At 46.7% G+C, this 25313-nt stretch overlaps 1 protein-coding gene across 2 annotated transcripts in view; it reads left to right on the top strand.

The window, feature by feature from the left end:
* The first annotated feature begins 16366 nt into the window (after nucleotides 1–16366).
* The window catches only part of LOC119955646 (tau-tubulin kinase 2-like), a 355242-nt gene continuing 346295 nt past the window's right edge, over nucleotides 16367–25313 (top strand). For both annotated transcript variants that reach the window (XM_038782088.1, XM_038782072.1), the window contains exon 1: nucleotides 16367–16479. The gene's annotated coding sequence lies outside the window, so the exon portion shown is untranslated. The remainder of the gene's footprint in view (nucleotides 16480–25313) is intronic.

The raw sequence follows: 25313 nt of genomic DNA, 5'->3' as shown, positions 1-25313 counted from the left end.
TGTAAGATGACCTACTGCCGGTGCTGGAGAAGGGGAAGTGGTGGCGGATCAATTCGATTGAGCAACTTGCAAAAGGTATTAAAGAACTGCTTTCACAGATTGCTGGTGGCTTTATTGTACAGTTGATTGTTCAATCTTTAATGTCTGACACTTGTGCATTTGCTGTCGCCACTGTTTATTGACTTCTTTGGGGAAAATTAAGCTGTCAGCAGATATACAATGGGGGGGGGGGGGGGGGGGGGGGCCTGGGTATGTAAGCATGTTGTGTTGTGTTGTTTTTTTCGTTTTGACAGTGACCCGCTGACAGTGCCGACACAGTCCCATCACTCTGGAGTGATGTTACACAGACCCTTGGAGGATAGAATGCCGCTGCTGTCTGTCCTTCACCTGGTCCTCCTTGGGCTCATCCTCCAGCCCCTCCTGGCCCGGCTCCCCCTCGTCTTCCGTCTTCTTGGAGGTGACTACATGTTCCTCCTTCTCCATCTCCATCTCCTGCTGTACCAGGTTGTGGAGGACACAGCAGACCACCACAAAGCGGGTGACCCTTCGGGGGATGGGTTGCAGTGCACCATCAGAGTGATTGAGGCAATGGAGCACCATTTTGAGGAGTCCGATGCACCGCTCAATGACAGCCCGGTTGCCACATGGGCCTTAACATAGAACATACAGTGCAGAAGGAGGCCATTCAGCCCATCGAGTCTGCACCGACCCACTTATGCCCTCACTTCCACCCTATCCCCATAACCCAATAACCCCTCCTAACCTTTTTGGACACTAAGGGCAATTTATCATCGCCAATCCACCTAACCGGCACGTCTTTGGACTGTGGAGGAAACCGGAGACCCAGAGGAAACCCATGCAGACACGGGGAGAACGTGCAGACTCCGCACAGACAGTGACCCAGTGGGAAATCGAACCTGGGACCCTGGAGCTGTGAAGCCACAGTACTATCCACTTGTGCTACCGTGCTGCCCCTAATTGTCTTATTGCTTTGTCTAATTTGTCTAATGGCCTTATTGTATCTGGTATCTGAATCGGTTACCGGCCTCCGTATTGCCGTCATTAGCCAGGTCCTCAGCGGGTACACCTACCCCCTCAAGAGCCAACCGGCCATCCGTAGGTGGTTAACAAAGAGGCCGAGTATGTCTGACAGGATGTAGCTGTCGTGCACACACCCTGGGAAGTGTGTACACATGTGCATGATCTTCACGTGGTGTTTGCATATGAGCTGGACATTCAAGAAGTGGAACCCCTGACTTCCGGTGGTGACTATGAGGGAGTAAGTCGCACATTTGGTGGCTCTCGCTCCAGTTGGACTTATGGACCATTTCCCCCGACTTTTTGGTACTTTTGAGCGCTGGATCTGAAGGCATAGGCACTGACTCCAGATATAGGCGTATGGAATTAAGAAGCAGAAAGAATCGTAAACAATTGAAGAAGTGGGCAAACAAGGGCAGTGCAGAAGCTGCTGCTGAGGACAATATGGCCGATGTCCGGACCCCGGTGCAGACAGTCCAGTCAACAATGGAGCATCTGCTGAAGGTCATTCAAGAAGGCTTCTCCACGCTGAAACGGGACAGTTTAGACCCGATCCAGAAATCAATCAAGCGCCTGGAGCCTGAAGCTGGATGCCCAGGATGGGACGATCCAGAAGCTGGAGAAGGCGCTGGAGGAGCAGGAGGATCACCAAATGGTGGTGGAGGTGGAGATGGGGAGGCTGAAAGACCAACAAAAAAGGCTTCTGGAGAAGGTGGAGGACCTGGAAAATAGGTCCCGTCGGCAGAATTTAAGAATCGTTGGTCTCCCAGAGGGGGCTGAGGGAGTGGACACTGCCGCATATGTGGCTGACATGTTCCAGAAGCTGTTGGGGAATGATGCCTTCCCTCGCCCATTGGAGGTGGACAGAGCGCACAGAGCACTGGCGAGGCAGCCGCGTGCGGACCCCCCCCCCCCCCCCCCCCCCCCCCCGCCCGAGCGCTGGTGGTCAGGTTCCACAGGTTCCTGGACAAGGAGCAGGTGCTACAGTGGGCCAAGTGCACACGGAACTGCAATTGGAACAATTGTGTCTTGCGCATCTACCAGGACCTGAGCATGGAGGTGACCAGAAGGAGGGCAGGCTACAGGCAAGTCAAAGAGAGTTTGTTCAAGAAGGAGGTGAAGTTTGGGCTGCTATACCCGGCGCGCCTTTGGGTCACGTATAAGGGACAGCACCATTATTTTGCGGAGCCCGAGGACGCAATGGACTTCGCCAAGAGAGAAGGGCTGGTGCCGAACTGAGGACTTTTGGACTTAAGTTTAAAAGTTAATAAGTGATGTTTACATGTTTTTCTTGTTTCTTGGGTTTTTTTCTTTCTTCTGTCTTCGAGTTTTCTGTGGAAAAGAGGGAAGTTAAGGTATTTGGTGCTGGGAGTGTTTTGTGTTCTGATTGGGGTGGTTGGAAGTGCCTATTACTTATTTTGTATTACTTGATTTACACTAGCATCGAGGTTTTCTTTGTTCCTTGTTTTTTTTGTCAGAGCAATTGCTCGAGGATGGCTGGTTTGGGGAAGTGGTGTCGCTGGGCTGGATGGGTCAGAGGGAGCAATAGAATATAAAATATAGAACATAGAACAGTACAGCACAGTACAGGCCCTTCGGCCCTCGATGTTGTGCCGAGCAATTATCACCCTACTCAAACCCACGTATCCACCCAAAAGTGACGTCAGAGGGAAGCTGTGATCTGATTGGTTGATAACCAATCTGCCCCAAATTTAAAACTCGTAAACTTAAATTAAACAAATTAATTAATTAGAGACGGCTGGTCAGGTGATGTGCTTAAGCTGCTTGATGTGGGAGCTGGCAGATCCCATTGCGAGCTGCAGCGACCACATCTGCAGTAAGTGTTGGCTGCTCGAAGAACTCCGGCTCAGAGTTGATGAGCTGGAGTCTGAGCTTCACACACTGAGGCACATCCGGGAGGGGGAGGCTTACCTGGACACTTTGTTTCAGGAGGCAGTCACACCTGTCAGAGTAAATAGTTTAAATCCTGCCAGTGGCCAGGGACAGCAGGGTGTGACTGCAAGTCAGGCAGGTAAAGGGAACCAGCAGTCAGGAACTCAGGAGCCTCAGCCCTTGACCCTGTCCAACAGGTACGAGGCACTTGCTCCCTGTGTGGATGGCGAACAGGGCTGCAGGAAGGATGAGTCAGCTGACCAAGGCACCATGGTTCAGCAGGCCATTCAAGGGGAGGAAGTAAATAGGCAAGTTGTAGTTGTAGGGGATTCTATTATCAGAGGGATAGATAGTATCCTTTGTGAGCAGGATAGAGGGTCCCGCATGGTATGTTGCCTGCCCGGTGCTAGGGTGCGGGACATCTCTGACCGGCTTGAAAGGATATTGGAAAGGGAGGGGGAGGATCCAGTTGTTGTGGTCCATGTCGGTACCAACAACATAGGCAAGTCTAGGAAAGAGGACCTGTTTAGAGATTATAAAGAGCTAGGATTCAAATTAAAAAACAGGTCCTCAAGGGTCATAATCTCCGGATTACTGCCCGAGCCACGTGCAAATTGGCATAGGGAGGCAAGAATAAGGGAAGTTAACACGTGGCTGAAAGAGTGGTGTGGGAAAGAGGGGTTCCTTTTCATGGGACACTGGCATCAGTTTTGGGACAGGGGGGACCTATACCGTTGGGATGGTCTCCACCTGAACCGAGCTGGGACCAGTGTTCTGGCGAAAAGAGTAAATAGGGTGGTCAATAGGACTTTAAACTAGAGATTGGGGGGAAGGGAAAGTCAGGGAACCAAGAGGTGAAGGAATCAGTGGGAAGCGTAGCTGTTTAGGATTACAAAAAATCACGAAAAGACAGAGCTCAGGAGAGGTTACGATAGTCCCCATCTCACAAAATATGACACAGTGTATGGAAAGGCTCAGTAAACCAAGGTCCACCACACTAAGAAAACAAAAAGGGACAGTCAATAGGGAATGAAAGGTGCTATATTTAAATGCCCGCAGTGTACGGAACAAGGTAGATGAGCTTGTGGCCCAGATTGTGACTGGCAGGTATGATGTGATAGGCATCACAGAGACGTGGTTGCAGGGGGTTCAGGACTGGCAGTTAAACATCCAGGGATTTACAACCTATCGAAAAGACAGAGAGGTGGGTAGAGGGGGCGGGGTTGCCTTGTTAATTAGAAATGAAATTAAATCAATAGCACTAAACGACATAGGGTCAGACGATGTGGAGTCTGTGTGGGTAGAGTTGAGGAACCACAAAGGCAAAAAAACCATAATGGGAGTTATGTACAGGCCTCCTGACAGTGGTCAGGACCAGGGGCACAAAATGCACCACAAAATAGAAAGGGCATGTCAGAAAGGTAAGGTCACAGTGATCATGGGGGACTTCAATATGCAGGTGGACTGGGTAAATAATGTTGCCAGTGGACCCAAAGAAAGGGAATTCATTGAATGTTTACAGGATGGCTTTTTGGAACAGCTTGTGATGGAGCCCACGAGGGAACAGGCTATTCTGGACTTAGTGTTATGTAATGAGCCAGAATTGATAAAAGATCTTAAAGTAAGGGAACACTTAGGAAGCAGTGATCATAATACGGTAGAATTCAGTCTGCAATTTGAAAGAAGGAAGGTAGAATCAGATGTAAAGGTTTTACAGTTAAATAAAGGTAATTACAGGCGCACGAGGGAGGAACTGACGAAAATCGACTGGAAGCAGAGCCTAGCGGGAAAGACAGTAGAACAGCAATGGCAGGAGTTTCTGGGAGTAATTGAGGACACAGTGCAGAGGTTCATCCCAAAGAAAAGAAAGGTTATCAGAGGGAGGATTAGGCAGCCATGGCTGACAAAGGAAGTCAGGGAATGCATCAAGGCAAAAGAGAGAGCCTATAATGTGGCAAAGAGTAGTGGGAAGTCAGAAGATTGGGAAGGCTACAAAAACAAACAGAGGATAACGAAGAGAGAAATAAGGAAGGAGGGATCAAATATGAAGGTAGGCTAGCCAGTAACATTAGGAATGATAGTAAAAGTTTCTTTAAATACATTAAAAACAAACGGGAGGCAAAAGTAGACATTGGGCCGCTCCAAAATGACGCTGGTAATCTAGTGATGGGAGACAAGGAAATAGCTGAGTAACTTAATAAGTACTTTGCGTCAGTCTTCACAGTAGAAGACATGAGTAATATCCCAACAATTCAGGAAAGTCAGGGGGCAGAGTTGAATATGGTTGCCATCACAAAGGAGAAAGTGCTAGAGAAACTAAAAGGTCTGAAAATTGATAAATCTCCGGGCCCAGATGGGCTACATCCTAGAGTTCTAAAGGAGATAGCTGAAAAAATAGTGGAGGCGTTAGTTATGATCTTTCAAAAGTCACTGGAATCAGGGAAAGTCCCAGAGGATTGGAAAATCGCTGTTGTAACCCCCCTGTTCAAGAAGGGAACAAGAAAAAAGATGGAAAATTATAGGCCAATTAGCCTAACCTCGGTTGTTGGCAAAATTCTAGAATCCATCGTTAAGGATGAGATTTCTAAATTCTTGGAAGTGCAGGGTCGGATTAGGACAAATCAGCATGGATTTAGTAAGGGGAGGTCGTGCCTGACAAACCTGTTAGAGTTCTTTGAAGAGATAACAAATAGGTTAGACCAAGGAGAGCCAATGGATGTTATCTATCTTGACTTCCAAAAGGCCTTTGACAAGGTGCCTCACGGGAGACTGCTGAGTAAAATAAGGGCCCATGGTATTCGAGGCAAGGTACTAACATGGATTGACGATTGGCTGTCAGACAGAAGGCAGAGAGTTGGGATAAAGGTTCTTTTTTGGAATGGCAACCGGTGACAAGTGGTGTCCCGCAGGGTTCAGTGTTGGGGCCACAGCTGTTCTCTTTATATATTAACGATCTAGATGACGGGACGGGGGGCATTCTGGCCAAGTTTGCCGATGATACAAAGATAGGTGGAGGGGCAGGTAGTATTGAGGAGGTGGGGAGGCTGCAGAAAGATTTAGACAGTTTAGGAGAATGGTCCAAGAAGTGGCTGATTAAATTCAACGTGGGCAAGTGCGAGGTCTTGCACTTTGGAAAAAAGAATAGAGGCATGGACTATTTTCTAAACGGTGACAAAATTCATAATGCTAAAGTGCAAAGGGACTTGGGAATCCTAGTCCAGGATTCTCTAAAGGTAAACTTGCAGGTTGAGTCCGTAATTAAGAAAGCAAATGTAATGTTGTCATTTATCTCAAGAGGCTTGGAATATAAAAGCAGGGATGTACTTCTGAGGCTTTATAAAGCACTAGTTAGGCCCCATTTAGAATACTGTGAGCAATTTTGGGCCCCACACCTCAGGAAGGACATACTGGCACTGGAGCGGGTCCAGCGGAGATTCACACGGATGATCCCAGGAATGGTAGGCCTAACATACGATGAACGTCTGAGGATCGTGGGATTATATTCACTGGAGTTTAGGAGGTTGAGGGGAGATCTAATAGAAACTTACAAGATAATGAATGGCTTGGATAGGATGGACGTAGGGAAGTTGTTTCCATTAGCAGGGGAGACTAGAATGCGGGGGCACAGCCTTAGAATAAAAGGGAGTCACTTTAGAACAGAGATGAGGTGAAATTTCTTCAGCCAGAGAGTGGTAGGTCTGTGGAATTCATTGCCACAGAGGGCGGTGGAGGCCGGGGCGTTGAGTGTCTTTAAGACAGAAATTGATAAATTCTTGATTTCTCGAGGAATTAAGGGCTATGGGGAGAGAGCGGGTAAATGGAGTTGAAATCAACCATGATTGAATGGTGGAGTGGACTCAATGGGCCGAATGGCCTTACTTCCGCTCCTATGTCTTATGGTCTTATGGTCTTATGCTACCGTGCTGCCCCAGGTGGGAGACTAGGTGGGAGACTTGTTGGTGCCCGAGTCAAGAGTCACCAGACTAGCTGGGTGAGCTGGTCGATAGAAACCAGGTGGGGGGGGGGGGGTGTGTATATAGCTAGTTTATGGCAGGGGTTAGGTTACAGGGTGTTGTTGCTGGGGGGGGGGGGGGTGGGGGTAGTTGATCTGCTGACGAGGGAGGGTCTTGGGTTTGGTAACATGGAGGAGGTTGGAGGTGGGGGCTGCCAGGAGGCGGGCCAGGGGAAGTGCGACACAGGGGCTAGGGGCGGCTCCAAGAAAGGAGATGGCTGATTGGGGAGGGGGGGGGGGAATGGTGCCCCCCCAACCAGGCTGATCACCTGGAACATTAGAGGGTTAGACGGGCCAGTAAAGAGGGCACGTGTGTTTGCGCATCTGAGGGCGCTGAAGGCGGATGTAATAATGCTTCAGGAGACCCACCTGAAAGTAACTGACCAGGTCAGATTAAGGAAGGGCTGGATTAGCCAGGTCCACTTAGGGCTGGACACTAAAACCAGGGGGGTCACGATTTTGGTTAACAAGTGGGTGCAATTCGAGGTGGGTAGCACAATCTTGGATGGGGGAGCAAGTTTGTCATGGTGAGTGGCAAGCTCGAGGGGATGAGGGTAGTTTTGGTCAATGTATATGCCCCAAATTGGGACGATGTGGATTTTATTAAGAGACTGCTGCGGAAGATACCTGACCTGGACTCGCACAGGCTGATTATGGGAGGTGATTTTAACACAGTCCTTGACCCCGGCCTGGACCAGTCGTGTTCAAAAACGGGTAAGGTGCAGGCAATGGCAAAGGAACTGAGGGGGTTCATGGAGCTGATCCATGGAGGGCTAGTCGGCCGACGGGGAAGGAGTTTTCGTTCTATTCACATGTACATAAGGTGTATTCCCAAATTGAATTTTTCATCATGAGCAGGGATTTGCTGGTGGGGGTGACGGACGTAGAATATTCAGCGATCGCTATTTCGGACCATGCTCCACATTGGGTTGATCTGCAGGTCTGTAAGGAAAGCTTTCAGCGCCCTTCATGGACGGTACAGGTCGGTCTGTTGGCGGACGAGGCGGTGTGTGAGCGGGTGAGGAAATGTTGCAAAACTACCTGCAGGTCAATAACACAGGGGAAGTTTCAGCTGCGGTGCTTTGGTAGGCGCTGAAAGCAGCGGTGGGAGGGGAGCTGATCTCGATTCGAGCACATAGGGACAGGACGTACAGGGCAGAAACGGACTGACTGGTGAAGGAGATTTTACAGATAGACAGGAGATATGCAGAGACCCCAAGGGCAGAGCTTTTAAGGGAACGACGAAGGCTACAGACAGATTTTGGGTTGCTGTCCACAGTAAGGCAGTAGAGCAGCTCAGAAAGCCAGTAGAATGCTGGCACAGCAACTGAGGAAGAGGAAGGCGGCTGGGGAAATAGGGAGGGTAGTCGACAGGGAGGGAAACTTGATAGGGGATCCGGCAGGGCTGAACAAGGTGTTCAGGGACTTCTACAGTAAGCTTTATACCTCAGAACCCCCCGTGGGGCCGGAGGGGATGAGGCACTTTCTGGATGGACTGACCTTCCCAAAAGTGGGTAGGGGGTTGGTAAATGGGCTGGGGGCCCCGATTTAGGACCGAAGAAATATTGGTGGTCTTGAGGGCCATGCAATCGGGTAAAATCCCGGGACTGGATGGGTATCCAGTGGAGTTCTATAAAAAGTTCTCTGAGATAGTGGGGCCGGTGCTGGTTAGGGTTTTTAATGAGGCAAGAGACAGAGGGGTTTTACCCCCCGACGATGTCACAGGTCACCATTTCCCTGATATTGAAACGGGACACAGACCCGGAGGCATGTGGGTGCTATAGGCTGATCTCTCTGCTCAATATAGATGCAAAATTACTGGCCAAGCTCTTGGCTGCTAGGATTGAGGACTGTGTGCCAGCCGTTAATATGGAAGACCAAACTGGGTTCATCATGGGCTGGCAGTTGGTGACCAACCTAAGAAGGCTGCTGAATGTGATCATGATACCCCCGGAGAGTAGGGAAGTAGAGGTAGTTGTGGCAATGGATGCTGAGAAGGCTTTCGACCGGGTTGAGTGGGACTATTTATGGGAGGTGCTGGGACGATTTGAAATGAAATGAAATGAAATGATTTGGGTTCGGGGAGGGCTTTATCGACTGGGTCAGGCTACTGTACCAGGCTCCGGAGGCTAGTGTAAGAACGAACAGGATGACGTCTGACTATTTCAGACTGTACCGAGGGACAAGGCAAGGGTGCCCCCTCTCCCCACTGCTGTTTGCGCTAGCAATAGAGCCACTGGCAATTGCCTTGAGAGCTTTTAGGGGTTGGAAGGGGCTGGTATGGGTGGGGGGGGGGGGGGGGGGGGGGGGGGGGAGCAGAGAGGGGGGGGGGCTGGAACACAGAGTTTCGTTATATGCCGATGACCTGCTCCTATACATCACAGATCCAGTGGCTGGGATGGATGAATTCATGGGAAACCTGAGGGAATTCGGCCAGGGAAAACTGAACATGGCAAAAAGTGAGTTGTTTGCAGTCCAGGCGAGGGGCCAGGAGGGTCGGCTGAAGGGGCTGCCGTTTAGGTTAGATGAGGACAGTTTTAGATACTTAGGGATACAGGTGGCTTGGGACTGGGGCCGGTTGCACAAATTGAACTTATCTTGGTTGGTGGAGCAAATTCCCCTATGAGGGAACGAGCGGTCCTATATCTGGTCTTGTGTAATGAGACAGGATTGATTAATGATCTCATAGTTAGGGATCCTCTCGGAAGGAGCGATCACAATATGGTGGAACTTCAAATACAGATGGAGGGCGAGAAGATGAAATCAAACACTAGTGTTTTGTGCTTAAACAAAGGGCGAGAAGATGAAATCAAACACTAGTGTTTTGTGCTTAAACAATGGGGATGAGAGAAGAGCTAGCTAAGGTAGACTGGGAGCAAAGACTTTGCAGTGAAACAGTTGAGGAACAGTGGAGAACCTTCCAAGCGATTTTTCACAGTGTTCAGCAAAGGTTTATGCCAACAAAAAGGAAGGACGGTAGAAAGAGGGAAAATCGACCGTGGATATCTAAGGAAATAAGGGAGAGTATCAAATTGAAGGAAAAAGTATACAAAGTGGCAAAGATTAGTGGGAGACCAGAGGACTGGGAAATCTTTAGGGGGGCAACAGAAAGCTACGAAAAAAGCTATAAAGAAGAGAAAGGTAGATTATGAGAGTAAACTTGCTCAGAATATAAAAACAGATAGTAAAAGTTTCTACAAATATAAAGAACAAAAAAGAGTGGCTAAGGTAAATATTGGTCATTTAGAGGATGAGAAGGGAGATTTAATAATGGGAGATGAGGAAATGGCTGAGGAACTGAACAGGTTTTTTGGGTCGGTCTTCACAGTGGAAGACACAAATAACAACATGCCAGTGACTGATGGAAATGAGGCTATGACAGGTGAGGACCTTGAGATGATTATCACTAAGGAGGTAGTGATGGGCAAGTTAATGGGGCTAAAGGTAGACAGGTCTCCTGGCCCTGATGGAATGCATCCCAGAGTGCTAAAGGAGATGGCTAAGGGAAATTGCAAATGCACTAGTGATAATTTACCAAAGTTCACTGGACTCTGGGTGATCCTGGCAGATTGGAAATTAGCAAACGTGACACCACTGTTTAAAAAAAGGAGGTAGGCAGAAAGCGGGTAATTATAGGCCAGTTAGCTTAACTTCGGTAGTAGGGAAGATGCTGGAATCTAACATCAAAGAAGAAATAGCGATGCACCTGGATGGAAATTGTCCCATTGGGCAGACGCAGCATGGGTTCATGAAGGGCAGGTCATGTGGAACTAATTGAGTGGATTTTTTGAGGACATTACCAGTGCAGTAGATAACAGGAAGCCAATGGATGTGGTATATCTGGATTTCCATAAAGCCTTTGACAAGGTGCCACACAAAAGGCTGCTGCATAAGATAAAGATGCATGGCATTAAGGGTAAAGTAGTAGCATGGATAGAGGATTGGTTAATTAATAGAAAGCAATGAGTGGGGATTAATGGGTGTTTCTCTGGTTGGCAATCAGTAGCTAGTACGGTCCCTCAGGGATCAGTGTTGGGCCCACAATTGTTCACAATTTACATAGATGATTTGGAGTTGGGGACCAAAGGCAATGTGTCCAAGTTTGCAGACGACACTAAGATGAGTGGTAAAGCAAAAAGTGCAGAGGATACCGGAAGTCTACAGAGGGATTTGAATAGGTTAAGTGAATGGGCTAGGATCTGGCAGATGGAATACAATATTGACAAATGTGAGGTTATCCATTTTGGTAGGAATAACAGCAAAAGGGATTATTATTAAAAAAATAAAATATTAAAACATGCTGCTGTGCAGAGACCTGGGTGTGCTAGTGCACGAGTCGCAAAAAGTTGGTTTACAGGTGATTAAGAAGGCGAATGGAATTTTATCCTTCATTGCTAGAGGGATGGAGTTTAAGACTAGGGAGGTTATGCTGCAATTGTATAAGGTGTTAGTGAGGCCGCACCTGGAGTATTGTGTCGGTTTTGGTCTCTTTACCTGAGAAAGGACGTACTGACGCTGGAGGGTGAGCGGAGAAGATTCACTAGGTTAATCTCAGAGCTCAAGTGGTTGGATCACGAGAAGAGATTGAGTAGACTGGGACTGTACTCATTGGAATTTAGAAGGATGAGGGGGGATCTTATAGAAACATATAAAATTATGAAGGGAATAGATGGGATAAATGCAGGCAGGTTGTTTCCACTGGCGGGTGAAAGCAGAACTTGGGGGCAAAGCCTCAAAATAAGGGGAAGTAGATTTTGGACTGAGCTTAGGAGGAACTTCTTCACCCAAAGGGTTGTGAATCTATGGAATTCCTTGCCCAGTGAAGCAGTTGAGGCTCCTTCATTCAATGTTTTTAAGATAAAGATAGATAGTTTTTTGAAGAATAAAGGGATTAAGGGTTATGGTGTTCGGGCCGGAAAGTGGAGCTGAGTCCACAAAAGTTCAGCCATGATCTCATTGAATGGCGGAACAGGCTCGAGGGGCCAGATGGCTTACTCCGGCTCCTCGTTCTTATGTTCTTAAATGAGGGTCGAGTTCCGGAGGTGGGACGCGCTCCCACTGACACAAGCGGGGCGAGTGAAGACGGTTGAAATAACGTTCCTCCTGAGATTCCTGTTCCTATTCCAGTGTCTCCCCATTTTCATTCCACGGTCCTTTTTTAAGAAGGTCAATAAAATGATTATGGGATTTGTGTGGGTGGGAAAGTCCCTGAGGGTGAGGAGAGAGATGCTCGAGAGGAACCGAGGGGAAGTGGGGCTGGCGCTGCTAAACTGTAGTAATTACTACTGGGCGGCCAAGATAGCTATGATAAGGAAGTGGATGGTCGGTTTGGGGGCGGATGGAGGCGGCTTTATGCAGGGGCACCAGCTTGGCAGCCCTGGTTACGGCACCTCTGCCGCTCCCGCCGGCATGGTACTCCACCAGCCCTATAGTGGTGGCGACTTTTCAGATCTGGGGCCAATGGAGAAGGCACGTGGGTGAAGTGAGCGCATCAGTTTGGTCACCAATTTGCGACAATCACCGGTTTGCCCCGGGGAATATGGATGGTGGGTTCCGAACATGGCGGAGGGTTGGGATCTAGAAGATGGGGGATCTGTTCTTAGATGGGAGCTTCCCAAGCATGAGGGCGCTGGAGAAGAAATTTGGGCTGGCGAGAGGGAATGATTTCAGGTACTTGCAGGTGCGGACTTTCTACGCAGACAGATTCCATCCTTCCCACGCCTGCCACATAGGGGGATCCAGGACAGGGTAGTGTCCAGTGGATGGGTGGGGGAGGGGAGAGTCTCGGATATATATAAGGAACTTATTGGAGCAGAGGAGATGCAGACCGAGTAGCTGAAGCTTAAGTGGGAAGAGGAGCTCGGAGGTGAGATAGAAGAGGGCTTATGGACGGAGGCGTTGAGCAGAGTTAACGCGAAGCAACATGCGCTAGGCTCAGCCTGATTCAATTCAAGATTGTCCACCGGGCCCACATGACAGTGGCCCAGATGAGATAGGACAGATGCTCCAGATGTGCGGGAGGATCAGCAAACCATGTCCTCATGTTCTGGGCATGTCCAAATCTCAGGGGGTACTGGCAGGGATTCGCGGACGTTATGTCCCGGGTACTGAAAACAAAGGTGGTGATGAGTCCAGTGGTGGCAATTTTTGGGGTCTTGAACGACCCGAGAATCCAGGAGGAGAGAGAGGCTGACGCTTTGGCCTTTGCTTCACTGGTAGCCCGGCGACAAATTCTGCTGGCATGAAGGGACTCATGGATATGGCGAGCTTTCCTGGTATGGAGAAAATTAAGTTCGCTCTGAGAGGGTCACTGTCAGGGTTCGCCCGGAGTCGACAACCATTTATCGACTTCTTCACGGAAAACTTACCGTCAGCGGGGGGGGGCGGGGGTTAGGGCAACATAGATTAGGGGTTTGTTAGGCGGGTCCTGGTGGGAGGAGAGCTGGTTTTTGCACTATGTTGATTGTTCTTTGCACACTGTTTTGTACTGTTGTTGTTTACTATGCCAAAATGCCTCAATAAAATTGTTTATCAAAAAAAAAGAAGTGGAACCCCTTCCTGTTGATGCAGGACACTCCCTGGGAAGATGACATGCATGCCATCCACTACCCTTTGAACCTGGGCTTCCCGGCAATTGTTGAGGATCCTGCTGCCCGTACATCCTATTGAGCCTAGCCATGTCCAGGTTTATGTAGTTCGCTACCCAGATAAATAGGACACCTGTGACCTTACAAATGCACTTGTGGGCTGCAGCTTGTGGATGCCAAACAAGTCCCTGCTTGAGCCCTGGAATTATCCTGAGACGTAGATGTTCAGGGCTGCAGTGAACTTGACAGCCACCGGGAGCGGGTATTCTCCTCCTCCACGTGGTGCCAAGCCTGATAGGTACCGCACCGTCTCCTTGTTGAGGCAGAGCCTCCTGCGACACGCACTGTCCGTCATCTCTCCGAAAGACCAGTGACACCTATACACCTTAGGCCGTTGCCAGCCTCCCCCTCTGGGTCCTTCCCTGGCCTGATGGGTGGCTGGGTCCTCAGTGTGTGGGGCGTGGCCTTATACATGAGCCGCTGCCTCGAGGCCCTGTTGACACTGCAGTTGCCGTCATTTCCGGTGTCTGATCACCTGGCCTGCCAGCACCACCACCGGGGCAACTTCTACAGGGTCCATCTCGTGTAATATCTGCAACGAATTGGATAGGTGTGCGAGACTGACAACCAGCGGTGTCTTCCACCCTGGGATCCTCCATTCCCTCTTTGCTCCCCGTCCCCACCAACTCCCAGCCCTGCCATAGGGCACACCCTGCTCATGCGCCCCCAGACGCAGCATAGCCCCTCCTCACCGGACCCCATACCCTGTACCCCAGACACCCGCAAGTAACAGTACCTGGACCAGACGCTGGTTCCCTCCCCGATGTACACACCCAACCTCTGGGTGCCCATATGTCCCCGGTGCAGGGGCCGAGCTCTTGGCTGTTCGGATGTTGGCTGTTGCATCCGTGGTGTTGCCTCCCGTAGTGTTCAGGCACAGTGTCCAGGCATCACAGTTGTATTGGGATGCTAGGTAATAAATGCCACGTGCTACATGGCACACCTACCCATGGGAATCCACTTGGGAGCTGTGAAATGCTCACCTAACTACAATTTCCAATTCCCAATTAGCAATAGAAAAAAAGAGAAAAATAATCTTTATTGTCACAAGTAGACTCACATTAACATTGCAATGAAGTTTCTGTGAAAAGCCCCTAGTCGCCACATTCCGGCGCCTGTTCGGGTGCACGGAGGGAGAATTCAGAATGTCCAAATTACCTAACTGCACGTCTTTCGGGACTTGTGGGAGGGAACTGGAGCACCCAGAGGAAATCCACGCAGATATAGGGAGAAAGTGCTGAAAACATGTGAGACCAGAACTGCACACCGTACTCCAGCAGCAGCCTATCCAGTGTCTTCTCCAGCTCCATCATAACTTCCCTGCTCTTATATTTAATGCCTCGGTTAATAAAGGCAAATATCCCATATGCCTTCTCAACCACCTCATCTACCTGTCCTGCTGTCTTCAGAGATCTATGGATATGCACAACATGGCCCATCTGATCCTCTGTACTTCCTAGGGTTCAACCATTCATTGTATATTCCCTTACCTTGTTAGTCCTCCCAAAATGCATGAACTCACACTTTTCATTTCCATTTGCCACTGTCCTTCCCATCTAACCAGACGATCTATATCGTCCTGCAATCCAGGGCTTTCCTCCTCACTATTTACACCATTACATTTTTTTGTCATTTGCAAAATTACTGACCATACCTCCTACATTCATGTCCAGATTATTAATGGACACAACAAACAGCATGGGGCCCGGCACTGATCCCTGAGGAATACCACTGGACACAGGCTTCCAGTCCCAAAAAACAACCTTTGACCATCACCCTCTACCTCCTGCCACAAATCCAATTTTGGATTTAATTTGCCAAATTACCCTGGGTTCCATGAGCTCTTACTTTCTTGACCAATCTCCCATGCGGAACCTTGTGAAAAGTGTTACTGAAGTCCATGTACACTACGTGAACTGCACTGACCTCACCTACATATGTAGCCACCTGCTTGAAATATTCAGTCAAATTTGTAAGGCATGGGGCGGGATTCTCCGGTCCTCCAGCAGGAAAGAGAATCCCAATGGCCAGAGAATTCTGGCAATGGTCTCCCTTTGACAAAGCCACACTCGATTATCCTTGATTAATCTTCACCTCCCCAAGTGGAGATTAATTCTATCCCTCAGAATGTTTTCCAATAGCTTCACTATCACTGAAGTTAGACTCATTGGTCTGTAATTTCCTGTCCCCCCCCCTTCCCTGCTTGAATATGGTGTGGCAACATCTGTGGCGAGTCAACGTTTCGAATCCATTGCACCCTTGGACAGAACAAGCTTGACAACCGAGGCAACTACAAGTCCCAGAATGCCTGTGGCGCGCTGGATGCCGGGCAAGGTGGACGGGGCGACAGCGCTTTCCAATCAGATCAAGCCGTTGGCGGCCCGCACTGTGACGGAATCTGACGTAGATGGCCATCGACCAATAGGAAGGGAGCGTGGGCGGGGCCCCGCCGTCGAGCGCAGGGTTCCGTCCAATGGCCGAGCGGACAGGGAGATGGGGGCGGGGCGGGGCCTGTGCGTTGTCGGCCCGAGTTGACTGGGCCGGTTGCGATGGTACAGTGCGACGTAAGAGGTTGCTGCAGTAATGGAGGGAGGCGGAGGAGGAGGAGGAGCCGCTGCTGCTGTCGCTGCCAACTGCTCCTGACTCAGGAGGCGGAATTTAATTTATTTATTAGTCTGAGGATTTGGTTTTTTTTCTCCCTGTCATTCCCTCCACTCGCTGGGAGATGAAACAAGGCCGGTTGTAGCGTGAAAGGGGGTGGGTGGGCCGGGGCGGGTTGGGCCGGGTGGGCGATTGACCCTGTGAGCTGTGGGGATGTCGTTGCCGCTCAGGTTGATGTAATGTTGCTGCTGCTGCTCAGGATGATGATGATGTCGAGCTATCTCACAGGTAAGCTGCTTTATTGTAGCCACTGCTTTTAGTCACTGATTCATGGGGAGAAGGGCTGTGTGGGGGGAGGCTGAGTTAATGAGCCTAACAGGATTGGGAACACAATATCCTGGCTGCCCCTCAAGTCTGCTCAATTACATTACAGTGGGTGGGGAGACAAAGATGCTGCTGATGTGAATGTGTGTTTCCCTCCCTGGTTGATTTTGCTTTTAGTTTCTGTGCGTTGAGGATTTTTTTTAGAGTTTCCACTGATTCATCTTCATTTGGGATTAATTGATTTCCCTGAAGGGAGTCTTTATGAGAATTAGCATAGCTTGCTCATTTTTCCCCCCACCCGACTTTCTTAAAACACAACCTGCTGAATCAATTGTTACATTTTAAAATATATATATCAAAACAATGTACAAGAATATAAGACCACATCTAAGCATAACACAATTAAATTAAACCCCCTATTCTACCTGATTATAATTTAAGCGCGCCTTTACTCCCATGTTGTGTTTAACACACATTCTGCGGTCACTCAGCATTGATCTGTGCTTCCCATCTGCAATTCTCTGGGCCATCGTAACCTCCAAACGCAAGCATTATTTGCAGGCATTATTCGAAAGGCCTCGCAATTCCTTTTGGGGGAAACGATTTGCAGGGTTGAGCAATGCATCCTCCCTGTTACCAGGGATTCAATATCCGATCGTTTAAAGACATTGACCTTGAAGCAATATAGTTGTATTTGCTGAGAACTAATTGAAAGAGAAGCAGCAGTTGTTGTTGTGGGGGTGGGGAGAAGAGACATTTGGCCCTGACAGGGCGAGATGTTCTTCTCAGCAACGGTGATGGAGCTGCCATTGGCCAAAGTGGTGATGCCGCAGAAAATGTAATTCCCTGCAATCTCATTGCCTCATGGTGTATTCTGTTCATGCGTTTGCGTCATTAATGTGTGCAGAGACATTTATTTGTCGGTTCAGTGCCTGGTGATTTTTCAAATAAAAGAAATGCATTTGGATTGCTGCTTTTTAAAAAATTGACATCTTCACTTATTTGTATTCTGTCCTATGTATTTAGTGAGAGCAGTCTCGCGGCTTGTGTTTATGCATTTAGTCGATCATAACAAGACATATTAAATTGAAAATAACGTTCAGAAAACAAATTAACTAACATTAACTAAACGAACAGCATGCAGTGCTGGTTACTGAAATTTCAAATGAAATATTGCGTCGAATATAACGAGGCTTGATTTTAAAGCAAACTTTTTGTCTGCAATTTACAGACTGTTTTGAGTGAAAATATTTTTTCATTGTCTATGGAATGTATTTGATTCAAAATACAAAAATAAGCTTCATGTTCATATGGTGTAAACAGACTGTTAAGTAATGTATAAAATTTAGAAAATATTTGCATGCATTTTTGTTGAATTAAGACATACTGGCTTGTCAACTTTCCAGTGTTCTTCAGACAAATTATGAATGGAAACTGAGCAAAGTTATCGTTCTGTGTGCCCTAATGTTCTGATTGCCATCTTCCAGACCACTAAGAAAGTGCGTGCTGTCGATCAAGAGTTATTTTTTAAAGATATATTTAAAAACCTCCAGCTTTTCTTGCACTATATCATAATTCTTTGTTAAGGTCTGTCTAGAATAATCAACAATTGTAGATCAGTAAGATTTTTGTAGTGCCCCCTGAATGAAGTATGGGGCAGAGAAAAGACTTCTTTTGAGGTTTCTAACAAGGGTATATGCCAAAGGGTACTTGTAAGATTTCTGTTAGGGCTCTGAATCCTTCAATAATTGCCTTTGCTGTGGTGGAAATAGTGCTTGTAGGAGACCAAGATCAAAGATGGGAAATATGTGATTTTAAATGTGATTAATCAAAATGGATGCAGTTCTACATTTTTAAGATTTAAGACTTTTATTATCTCCTATTTGTATCCTGGGAATGCCTGATCATTTTTATGCCATTAAGACCATATTCAAAATAAGACTTCAGTGACAGATTGTGAGGTTTGAAAATGTCCAATGGTTGGGTAAGTCATCAGCTCCAAAAGCAAATTTGTTCTCCAGAAATACTCATTTTGTCACTGATCGTATTCTAACAGAAATTAGGTGGGTGTCTTTGAGGGTAATTGGGAATAGTAGTGATAATGTGGATGAAAATCAAGATTTGAATTCATGCACTAGATGTTTGAATCATAGAATTTACATTGCAGAAGGAGGCCATTGCACCGGCCATTGGAAAGAGCAACCTACCCAAGCCCACACCTCCACCCTATCCCCATAACCCAGTAACCACATCTAACCTTGTTGGACACTAAGGGCAATTTAGCATGGCCAATTCACCTAACCTGCACATCTTTGGACTGTGGAAGGAAACCCACATAGACATGGGGAGAAAGTGCAAACTCCGCAGTCATCCAAACTGGGAATCGAAACTGTGACCCTGGAGCTGTGAAGCAAATGTGCTAACCACTGTGCTACCGTGCCCCCCAATAACTAATTTGATTAAATTAATTAGCAGTTTTCTAGTTTCATATTCATTGTGTAATTCATAGAATCCCAACAGTACAGAATGAGGCCATTCAGACCATTGAGTTTGCACTGACTTTTCGAAAGAGCACTCTACCCATGTCCATTCCCCCACAACCGAACTTGCACATCCCTGGACACTAAGGGGCAATTTATCATGGTCAATCCACCTAACCCACACATCTTTGGACTGTGGCAGGAAACTGGAGACCTGGAGGAATCCCACATAGACACGGGAAGAACGTGCAAACTCCACTCTGACAGTGATCCCCAAGACCGGAATTGAACCTGGGTTCCTGGTGGTGTGGGGCAGCAGTGCTAATCACTGTGCCACCTTTTTCCAAAATAAAAATAATCTCTTGCTTTTATCTGGTGGAGTTCATCAATGGGGAACCACTGATAATTATTTTGCCCTTCAATTCTGGAAGCTTACTCTCCCATTCCCATTTTAACTCCAGAAGTTGCCATCACTCTCTTGACATAATCAATAGCCTGCGTGCGAGTTCATTTTGTAGAATGTGTTTTGGACATCACTCGCCATATTCTTTGCACCATCACAGATATAGATATGTACACCCTCTTTCTGGATCAGATTCCCAAGTGTTTTTTGTAACAACATGTGTATTGTAAGGAATACAAAGGGTTAAGAATAAGAATAATACTTCTCATCACCAGATGGAGATAAGGAGCCATCGTATAAATAACATGTGACTCCTGGGATTCTGGGAGAAGGTGGTTAGGCGTGAGATAGATTAGTTGCCTAGTATAGAGTTCTGGTGTAAGAGATATATAGTTTTATTTAATAACTTATTCCTTGATGACTGGTTAGAATCTATAATTTAGTAGTGTAAATAAATCAGCTTGATGTTCTTAGTTAACATTGCGTTCTCGAGACTCAACAGTGAACATCACACTCTATTTTTCTTTAGCTGATCTTTGATAGCATCTATTTTAACAATGGCCAACATTAACTGATTGTGAGCTAGGAATGTTTATGAACAATCTTGTCAAGGATTTTGTAACCACCGTGTCCATTGAGTCGCAGTTTTATTCTTTTTTTTTTTTAAATAATTTTTATTGAAAGAGTTTTTCCATACAGACATTTACCCCTACTAATTTTTAAATTATTTACAACACAATCCCTCTAGGCAAATGTCCCTCCCTCGCCCGCCCTCTCGCGCGCACCAGTCCTCCCCCCCCCCCCCCCCCCCCCCCCCCCCCCCCCCGGCAACCTTAACAACCAAGGCAGCCTACAGTTTCAGACATGAGCAGCGAGCAGGCTTGCCCGCGTTACAGTCGTGCGTGTCCCCCCACGACCCTTGCTGCCCCCCCCTCCCCCCCCCCCCCCCCCCCCCGGGTTGCTGCTGCCACGACCCCGAACGTCTATCTCTGATCTAAAAAGTCAAGGAAAGGTTGCCACCGCCTGGCGAATCCCTGTACCGACCCTCTCAGGGCAAATTTGATCCTTTCTAGCTGAATATAGCTAGCCATATCGTTAATCCAAGTTTCAACGCTTGGAGGCTTCGCGTCCTTCCATTGAATTAATATCCTTCGTCGAGCCGCAGTTTTATTCTTAATAAGGTGTAATTTATAATTAGTGACACGGGCAATCAGTATTTTGAAGTCTGTTAGGTTAAAGAGAGCTTCCCGGCAGGTTAAAGTAGGCAAGCAATTGTCGGAAAATATTTTGTGATCAATGACAGGTCTCTGGAAATTAAACATTGTCCAAACTTATAATGACACTGATTGTTGGGGTGAGCTGTAGTTACCAGCTGTGGTGCCGAATATCCCAAATAGCCATGGCAAATGCATCAAATGTTGGAAAATGTCCCTTACTTCCCATATCTTAGTAAGAAGTCTTACAACGCCAGGTTAAAGTCCAACAGGTTTGTTTCAAACACGAGCTTTCGGAGCACTGCTCCTTCCTCAGGTGAATGGAGAGGTATGTTCCAGAAACGTATATATGGAGAAAGTCAGAGGTGCCGGTCAATGCTTGGAATGCGAGCATTTGCAGGTAATCAAATCATTACAGATCCAGAGAGAGGGATAATCACAGGTTAAAGAGGTGTGAATTGTCTCAAGCCAGAACAGTTTCATAGAATTTACAGTGCAGAAGGAGGCCATTCGGCCCATCGAGTCTGCACCGGCTCTTGGAAAGAGCACCCTACCCAAGGTCCACACCTCCACCCTATCCCCATAACCCAGTAACCCCACCCAACACTAAGGGCAATTTTGGACATTAAGGGCAATTTATCATGGCCAATCCACCTAACCTGCACATCTTTGTGACTGTGGGAGGAAACCGGAGCACCCGGAGGAAACCCACGCACGCACGGGGAGGATGTGCAGACTCTGCACAGACAGTGACCCAAACCGGAATTGAACCTGGGACTCTGGAGCTGTGAAGTGATTGTGCTATCCGCAAGTCCAGGCCAGATGGTGGGGAGTGGATCTAATGCGACATGAATCCAAGATCCCGGTTGAGGCCGCACTCATGCGTGCGGAACATAGCTACAAGTTTTTGCTCGGCAATTCTGCGGTGTCGCGTGTCCTGAAGACCGCCTTGGAGAACGCTTACCTGGAGATCAGAGGCTGAATGCCCCTCACTGCTGAAGTGTTCCCCGACTGGAAGGGAACATTCCTGCCTGGTGATTGTCGCACAATGCCCGTTCATTCGTTGTCGCAGTGTCTGCATGGTCACCCAAGCCCCAGTCCAACGCCGGCATCTCCACATCATGGTTCCCATATCTTGGAAGCTGTCTGTCCCCAAAACGCTGACAAATAAACACCACCGAATCCATTGTGCCAGCTCACCCATGGTTTAAAAAAAACATACGAGTTTCCAAGAATCAGAATATCAGACGTGCCACTAAACTAATAATCTGTCGGACAAAAGGAAGGATTATACAAATTGGATGGGAGGTCAAAAGTACAAGAATGAGCATCGTCCAAAATGCAGACATGTCAAGTATAAAGACATTGATAATTTCACATCAACTGAGATGGACGGGACATGTTGACAGAGAGCCCCACGTGGAGCTTTATGGACAGGTGCTCTACTTCGAGCAACGTCAGGGAACCTGTTCACATTAGGACCAAAGGAAATGTTTTAATGGCCATCTCAAAGCCCCCATGAACGTCTGCACTTTTAATATCAGCAGATGCCTAATCCTGATCGAAATGGTGATCCATCAAAAACTGTGTCAAGACTTTCCAATCAACAAGAGCAGTTACTGAAGGAAAAAGGAGAGCGAGATGGAAAGAGGGCAGTTGCTGGAGCCACCATCTCCTGGCTGAAAACTCATGTCATCACTGTGGGATACCTTGCAGGGCTAAAATGGGGTTCGTAAACCATGCTACGAATCCCTGGCCAACGCTATTGTGACACTTAAACCCAGCCATACACGTGGAAGAATCATCTTCGATACGAGGGATTGCCAATAATGATGAAAATGGCGGACACTGATCCATAACCTTTGAGTGATAGGTTCTCATTGTTCAAAGTGGAATAGACTTCAACCAATTCCAAACGATAAGATTATATTGATTTTATACTTGGGGGATATGCACCGAAAAATCTTTTAGTGTAAAATCTTGGGGAAGCCCAGTTTTATCTTTAGTACTGTATATATAAGTGACCTACCTCAACTATCTTTCTTACTGATCCTCTTTGTCCCTTGAGGGACACGAGGCTGTCCACTATCTTAGACATTTTGAATATAGTCTCTGTAAAATGAACCTCTTATGCCACTTGTGTGGCTAGTGGTTGAATATGCTTGTCAAATATCTATTTTCTTTGAGGTTGGAGCTATGACACCAGGTTATAAGACATCATTTGCACAGCTGTAATGGTGTGACTTGGCTTCATTAACTGAACAGAAACATGCCACACTATTTTGGTGAAATTGATGACCCTTTTAATTTTAGTTTTAGTTATGGGCAATAAATGTTGGCCTTGCCAGCAACACCACACCTAATGAACAAATAAAATAAAAAGAGACTTGGCTCCCCTTTCCAGAATGGATCCAATCAAACATACAAAGAATGTGTTTGTATGATTATAAATCTCAGGACATCTGGAAACACTTTTTACAATTGGTCGATTAATTTTGATTTTGCAGTCTCTTGTAATATGAATAATGCAGCAAATGAACACACAGAAGGATCCCACAAATAACACATTAATCATTGAGGAAAATCAATCATTTTAGGTGGTGTCTGTTGAGAGATGTTTATTAATCAGTGTTGTAAAACCCTCTGCCCTCACAGTAAATTCCATGGGACATTATGTGCACTTGAAGGCAAATGAAGTTCCCCAGTTTGATATCTCATCTAATAGATGTTGAGCTGTAATGTCAGCCTGGGTGATACGCTCACGGTCTGATTGGGGTTTGAATCATAGAATACCTACAGTGCAGAAAAAGGCCATTCAGCCCATCGAGTCTGCACCGACCCTATTTAAGAGCACCCTACCTAGGCCCTGTCCCTGTAACCCAATTAACCATTGGACACGAAGGGGCAATTTAGTATGGCCAATCCACCTAACCTGCACATCTTTGGACTATGGGAGGAAACCAGAGCACACGGAGGAAACCCACATAGACATGGGAAGAAACAGTCACCTGAGGTTGGAATCGAACCCAGGTCCCTGGTGCTGTGAAGCAGCAGTGCTAACCACTGTGGTATTCTGACCTGGTTGAGATTGGTACCAAATAAACCAAACCTGTTACTACGGTTAAAAGGAAATAGAGGGTTAATAAAACGTATAAATATTTTTCAGCCTTTTCCCCCCCCCCTATTACACCAATAGGTCATGGAGTAAGAATCCTCCTACATAGTTAGAGTTTTGCCAGTTTTGATAAATGTGGTTCATGTGCCTGTGTTTGGGAGGATGCATTGCAATGTGCTGGGATAGGAAGTACTGTTGATGATTGGCTTTAATTACAGCAATTATTATAATTTAATGTCGTAATTGTACTTGAAACCTTTTGGCTTAGCAGAATACCAGGAAGATGATTGGCTGCTAGTGACAATATTCTTTATTATCATAGTTAGTCTGCTGAAGCAACACATGGACTTAGCTGTTTATAAATTATTCTTTGTTTCTTCCCCCAAGACACTGATATCAGTTTCTCAATGTTCCTTCAGTAAAATTAAGATAAAATCAGTGTATTGGTGATATGATAGCTTGGACAGTGACCTGGGGCCAGATTGAACCCGGGTCCTCGGTGCTGTGAGGCAGCAGTGTTAACCACTGTGCCACCCGACACCATAAATTTCAAGTGCCCCACTCTGAATGATTGAATGGATGTCATACAGAAGCTGCGAAATACTGAATAGAACAAAAGGAAAAATTAAAACAGTGAACATTTTAGTGGCCTGGACTTTGCAGTTGTAATGTTTGCGAAACTAACAGCAATATATGGCATTGCATGTATGGTTAAATATGGATCCAGACGTTGCTGACAGTTATTCCCTGATCCTCCTCAGTGTGTGCACTTGGAGTTCCCACAGGTGGCAGTCTTTAAAATTCACTTGAATCAATGTGAGCTTTAATTTTTACACTGTTCTATCATTGTTTATAGAAAGCCAAAAAAAAACCAACTTGCTGAATGATGTATAACTTTTTTTTTATTACTGTACAGTCGTGAGTATTGATGAGCTATCTCTCTGGACATGAAAAACTAATTTTACATTATATAATGATACTTTCCATTATAATTCCATGTTCAGATGCGTACTTCCCAATTTTAATTTCACTGACTAAAATTTATAAAAAGCGACTGATCTGCATTTTACTTTCTGGTTTGCTGATTGAGAATTCTCCATTATGATTGACTGATTAGTCTGCTTTATGACATCACTTTTGCTGGCTGTCTAGAGATCACCTAGATTTAGTGCAGTAATCAAACCGATCAGTGAAAAAATGGAAATCAAATGGCCAAATTGAATTATTCCAGATTTCACTCTTGTTTGCAGTGAGCCACCTGTAATGTGCAGGTTGTTCTAACTGTAAGATGCATTTTTAGCTTGGTAGCTAAAGTCTATGTAATTTTAATTGCCTTAATTTGTATACTTTAAACCTCAATGTAGTTGTAAATTGTGCTGTTTCTGGAAAATACATTGGAATGTTCTGAATATTGTTCATTCTCATGTGGCTTAGATGAGTCAAACTGGGGAGGGGGGGGGTGGAATAAATCCTTTTTTGCACTAATGTGGAATACAGTTCAGGAATCATTTCTTTGTACTAACACACTGGCAGGTAAAATTGATTGCGGTGTGCCATTGGAAGAAAAGCAGCACCAATTTCAGTGT

Source organism: Scyliorhinus canicula, chromosome 2 (genome assembly GCF_902713615.1).
Source record: "Scyliorhinus canicula chromosome 2, sScyCan1.1, whole genome shotgun sequence".
In the NCBI taxonomy this organism is placed as follows: domain Eukaryota; kingdom Metazoa; phylum Chordata; class Chondrichthyes; order Carcharhiniformes; family Scyliorhinidae; genus Scyliorhinus; species Scyliorhinus canicula.
This window is presented reverse-complemented; position numbering and strand designations above follow the sequence as displayed.